This window comes from Nannospalax galili, unplaced genomic scaffold, assembly GCF_000622305.1.
Source record: "Nannospalax galili isolate Female #2095 unplaced genomic scaffold, S.galili_v1.0 scaffold7, whole genome shotgun sequence".
In the NCBI taxonomy this organism is placed as follows: domain Eukaryota; kingdom Metazoa; phylum Chordata; class Mammalia; order Rodentia; family Spalacidae; genus Nannospalax; species Nannospalax galili.
Window position 1 is genome coordinate 3,638,518 of NW_008359081.1, and position 6,554 is coordinate 3,645,071.

The following is a 6,554-nucleotide window of genomic DNA, read 5'->3' on the forward strand; positions in this document are numbered from 1 at the left end:
TAACTCCTGAGTACTAATATTCAAAACAAAAATATGCATATTCAAAAGCTCTTTATGGCAGAAAATGTTAGTTAATAAATTTAGCTGTAACAGTAAAATTAGAAAATCATGTATGACTTTTATTGCATACTACAGATTTAGGCAAGATTCATCCACTGATGCTAAGAATGTTGTGGGAAATGAAGGAAGACCGGACATTAAGCTCTTATAGAATAAAGCCACAAGTTGCTTATTTTGTTTTTAAAATTTATTTTATGTTTGTGAATTCTTTGAAAATTTCATAAAACATATTTTGCTTATGTTTTTCGCTCCTTCCACTCCTCCCTCATCCACCACAAGTCCCTATCTCTCAGCTTTCTGTTCTTTTTTTTTCCCCTATAGATTCTAATTTGTGTTGTCTAAATACTCGAGTGGAACTTTTCCTGGACCATGGTCAACGTACCAAGGGTCACAACCTTAAAAAATATCTGTAATTTCTTCTCCTGGAAGTTATCAAATGCCAGCAGCTCCTTAGCTCCGGCTAGGCCTTAGTGTACACAATCTCACCCGTCATGATGCGATTTTGTCTGGCTCAGGTTTGAACATGTCTTATGCAGGCTGTCACAATTTGCTCTGAGTACATATATGCAAGTGCCTTCCTATCTGGAAAGCACTGTTTCCTTTTAGTCATCCACCACCTCTGGCTCCTAAAATCTTTCTCCCCATTCTTACACAAATTTATGCAAGTCTTTCAAGGAGGGGTGTTGTATAGAGATCTCATTTAGGACCAAACACTCTGCAAACTCTTGCTCTCTACACAATGGCCACAGGGGGAGTCTCTGTGTTAACCATCACCAAGGCAAAAAGGAGCTTCTCTGGTGACGACTGATAGGAGGACTGAGAGATGCACTAATCTATGGGTATAATGATAACTAGTTAGGTGTCAGTTTAATAGTATGCCTGTCCATTTAGAAGAATAGTAATAGGAGGATCTCCCCTAGGGTCTGCAATATTTCTAGCCAAAAGCTCTTGGCCTCGAAAATGAATCCAGTTATGAATTTCATCTTCTCGACTGCACCTGAAATCCAATAAAATTTATTTGGTTAGTCCCATTAACATTCATGGTACTGCTGCATCAATGGGTCTGACCAGTCCTTACTATAGCTCAGAGGGTTCACAGCTGGGCAGATTGTTGATTTTTTTTCTCTACAGTAGTGTACCTAGCACCTTCTAGTACTATGAAAGGTAGCCAGTAAGAATGAAGCTTCCAGTTCAGTCCCAATTGATTTTTCAATGTTTTATGATTCATGTATGTGTCTTCAGGATTGGGGTCTTATCATCAAATTCAGGCGGGTACCTAGGAGCAGGGACAAAACTTCAATGTTTGGGGGGTCTAGAAATCCCGCTGGCCAATAACTCAAAGGCAGTTAACCCATTCCTGGTAGTGGGATTTTTATTTTCTAAGATGAGGTATGTAGTTCGGGTATTGTATCCTGTTTTAGGAATTCATTTAAATTCTTTTTATATGTGCTTATGTGTATATTTTTGAAAGCTTCTACAGTAGTAGGTTTCCATATTGTTTCATCAGAAAGCTTTTAGTGTTATCCTGACTTCTCTTCCCCCATCCCATTTAATCCTTCCTACTCCATTATTCTCCTTCCCCATTTTATCAATGTGTTCTGTATCCATTCCTTTGAAAAATCCCCCTTCCCCACAGACCCTTACTAGTTTCTTAACATGGCTATTCCAAATAAAATGCACACATCTAAAGATTCAAATACAATATATGCATATGAGAGAAAACATATGATGTTTATCTTTCTAGGTCTGCATTACCTCATTCAACATGACTGTTTCCACATGCAATTACCTGTGAATTTCATAACGCCACTTTTCTAAATAACTGAATGTGGTGATTTGAATGGCTATTTCCCATCAGCTCCAAGTTTTTAAATATGTTGTCCCCAGTTGGTTGCACTTTTTGCAGAGGTTTAGGAGACATGGCCTTGCTGGAGGAAGCATGTCACTGGGGGTGGGCCCTGATAGTTCCTAAGCCTTGTTCGCACTTGTCCTCTCTCTGCTTCCTGTGCATGCTCAAAGATGCAAGACCTTTGCTTTCTTCTCCAGCTGCCTATTGGCATGCCTCCCTACCCATGATGTACGCTTATCCCCTTTGAACTATAAGTCCAATAAACTATTACTTTTATAAGTTCATTGGTCATGGTGTTTTACCATAGCAACAAAACAATAACTAACATGTTGAATAATATTCCAATGTATAAACGTATCACATTTTTATTTGTCCATTCATCTGTTGATGGGCATCTAGGCTGATACCACTTCCTGGATATTGTGATAGAGAGGCAATGAGCATGGATGTGCAAGTATCTCTATAGAAAGATTAGAGTCCTTTGTGTATAGGCCTAAGAATAGCATAGCTGGATCTTATGATAAATCTATTTCTAACTTTATGAATAACACCAGCAATGAATTTTTACAGTGGTTACACCAGTTTATAATCCCACGAGCACTGAATAAGTGTTCTCCTTTCTCCACATCCATGCCAGCATTTGTTGTCACTATTTATTTATTTGTTTATTTATTTATTTATTTATTCATTTATTTTTGTTCTTTTTGAGACAGGGTCTCCCAATCGCCTCAGCTAGCCTGGAGCTTATTATGTAGATCAGGCTGGATTTGAGCTCACAGAGATTAAAGGCGTTTTCCATCGTGCCATGTTACATGTCTATATTTGATTTTGGAAATTCTGATTAGGGTAAGATGAAATCTCCAAATAGTTCTAATTAATTTTAATTCGTATTTCCCTAGTGACTAAGAGTATTGAACATTTTTAAAGTGTTTCTTTGCTATTTGCATTTTTTCTTTTGAGAAATCTGTGTTTAGTTCCATGCCCCATTTTTAAATTCAGTTAGTTGTTTCCTTGATATTTAGGTTTATTTTTAGTGGTTTCAGTATTTTAGATATAAACCCTCTCTCTGGTATGTAGCTGGTAAAGATTTTTCACCATTCTGCAGGCTGCCTTTTCACTTTAATCTTTTCCTGTACAGAAACATTTTACTTTCACATGGTTCCATCTGTAAACTTTTCCTCATTTCTCCATGTTAGTCTTTTGGGTGCCTTCTCTGTGCATAGAGGGCCTTGTGCCTCAGTGTCCCCTAACAGTCCCATCAATGAAAAAAAATTTTGACTTATAATTGAATATGACATAGTTTATTTGTTGTTCAGTTTGGGAATTCATTCCAGTTTGGGCTTCTATACCACTTTAACATAACCTAATTATGGGTATTCTTTACCTCCTTATTTTCTGGCATTTAAGAAGTTTCAGGTTTGTTTTACATTTTTCTTGCAGTATTTCTCCAAGGAGGCTTAGTTCCCCTTTGCTTAAATATTTGTAAACAAGATCTGACTACTGTGAAACTCATTTTTACTGGGGTGATATTGTTTCCAGGGCCTCTCAACAGCAAGGAAATACATATGTGTGTACTAACTGAAATATATACACAAATCTAGAAATATTTCTTCATACATCCATTTGTAGCTTATCATACTAATATCTTCTACTCCAATCAAGTACCTCTTGTGTTATTATAACAATTCCTGTTGCTTATCTGTGGCCTTTCTGCTCAACAATGAAAATCTTGGGTTTCACTATCTACTGTATACTTCTTTTTTTGTCTTTTTTCAAAATTTTTATTCAGATTTTGGGCATTTTTATACAACAGTTATTAATGAAATGTAGACCCTTTCCCCATTGATGCCACCCCACACTCTTCCACTGGATCTCATGCATTCTGTAGCCATACATGTTCAGTCATATCCAGTCAAACATCCGTACCCAGATGTCCTTTGGTGCTAGCTCACCCATTGGAGTAATGTCAGCCTATCTAGAGATCGTTAAGTAAGGTCTACATTCCCTCTCCCATTAGTAATCAGTCTCCAACAGTTCCCAGGCTAGGGTTGGCCCACTGCCCATTCCCCTAGCTCCATTCTGGGCCCTTCTCTGATTGAGTTGGCATGGGTCTTGTGCTAAAAGCCTACATTGTTGCAAGTCCACATATGCAGGAGTCCAGTGGCCTGAATGCCTCTGCTTCCCTATGTTCATAGACCATTTCTCACTCTTACAATCTTTTGACCCTCTTCCACAATGTTCCTGAGCTTTGGGTGGGTGAGATTTAATATAGGAGTTCTAGCAAGGGACACACACTGCCATCTCTTATTCTATAAAACTTAGCCAATTGTGGCCTTCTGTGTGCATCTCACTCTGCTGGTGAGAGTTGAGGAATGCACTAGTATTCTGTCTACCCGTGTTCCATTATGTTTCATGAACCTTAGGTGTAGAGATTTCACTGTAGATATGTCACCTAGGAATGCACATTTCTCTCTGGCTTCCCTATCCCGCCAAGCTTCATTCATCTCTCCTCTCTCCCCTCATCCAACCTCCCTCTTCCCTTCCCAGTCCAAGTGTTCCCATTACCCTCACCATCCTCCTTCTTCTGAGTTCCCTCCTCCCCCATCACCATGGTCTCCTGCATGTCCTTCCCTCCTCCACTCTCCAGCAAACTCCCCTATGATTCCCCCCACATCCCCCCGTGGTAACAACTGTTCCCTACTAGCTCCCTCCTCCATATACTTTGTTAATCATTAAATTTCAATATATCTATGAACTGGCTTTAAAATTATTGTCACATAATACAGGAGGAAAAAAACCTATCAACTAGAGGGGTTGTAGTTTTCTTGCTTTACCTTATAGTCTCTACTCATTCTCACAATTATTTGTATAGCCATTTCCATTACATACCCCACTTCCTTCACTAAGGTTATCTCATACAGATTACAATACACACTCTTTTTTAATTATATATTTCATCCAGAGATTCTACTAACCTCTTAGATGATTTTTTAATTGCAAAAATTAATATTCAAGATTCATTCTTTGTGATATAAAATTCCATGGGATTTGTCAAATGCATAGTGTCTATATCCACCATTATAGTATCATACCCAGCAGTACCACAACTTTAAAATATCCCTTGCAATATCATATATTCACTCTTCCTCCCTTCTTAAATCTTTGGTAATAAACACTGATCTGTTGGTATCAGTATAACATTCCTTTTACAGATTGTCATACAAACAAACTCATAATATATGTAGTATATTCAACTGTGTGTTTTTTTTCCTTTTTATTACCTTTACATAGCAACAGGACCAGAGAGATGGCTCAGTAGTTAAGAGCACTATCTGGTATTGCAGAGGACTTGGGTTCAGTTTCCAGCACCCACATGATGGCGAACAATCATCTATAACTTCAGTTCCAGGGGATCTGTCACCTTGCTCTGATCTCCATGGGAATTGCATGCATGTGCTACACTTACATGCATACATGCAGGGAAGACACTAATACACATAAAATAAACATAAATAAATACATAAATAGAAATGTGCCTGTGATTATTGTGGTAACTATTCATTGTTGAGTAAGATTCCACTATCAGATTGCACCTTATTTGTCATTACTTTTTAATGAAGTGTTTGTTTTTGAAGTTTTGGTGATTGTGAATAAAGCTACTATGAATAAAGTATTATAACAATTTGCATGCAGAGGTCTGTATGGATTTAGCTTTCAGTCAGTTAGGTAGATACGTAGAAGTCAGGTTGGCTGTATTACCTTTGCATTTCATTTAAAAAAGAATGACAACATTGTTCTGTATGTTTAGCATTTGTAGGTGAATTTCATAATCATAGAAATTGATTCATTAATAACAGTGGACTGAATAAGGCAATTTCAAGCCTATCCCATGAGGCATTCATTACAAAGCAGTGCCAACACACTCAATCCTAATGAGTCCACCCAAACATCAGCATTTGATGTTAAGGCAATTTGGCCTAGAGCTAGATAGTGTGAAATGGCTTTGTTCATTTTCTCAGGGATAAAAGCTCTTTAAAGTCCCAGTGCTTATCATTTGCCAGCTTCTGTAGAAATAGAACAGCATGTATTTAAAGAGGGCCTTGGAACTTTCCACTCTACACTGGAACAGTAAAGATAGCAGCCCACTGCCCAGCACACACAAACACACACACATACACACACACACACACACACACAAAATCTGCTGCTAAGTCACTTTGCTCACTCAGGGGAAAAAGAAGAGAAAAATTTGTGTTTCTCAGGTGTGAATCTGAAACCTAGGAAGGCTAAGACTGTTATAATTGAGAACACAATAAGCCAAAGTATGGCAAAGTCCGAGGAATGTTTCTCACTGATTATTCACCCTCCTCCTTTCCTCCTGAAGATATTTATGTGACAGGTATTGTGTCCCACGTCCAGAGGAGAGAAGGGATATAGAGACACAGGAATCTGAACAACTTTGCCTATCCGAAGTTATTTCCAGTGCACCCATCAATCCCCTTTTTGTTTAATAATATTTCTCTATTAGTATCCACTTTGGTCATCAGGTTTAACATAAAATAGAGGATATTTTTCTGGATCTACCTCTTTGAAGGCTCTCATGTGATAAATTTTCATTAAATAAATTTGTATATTTTTCTTTTGC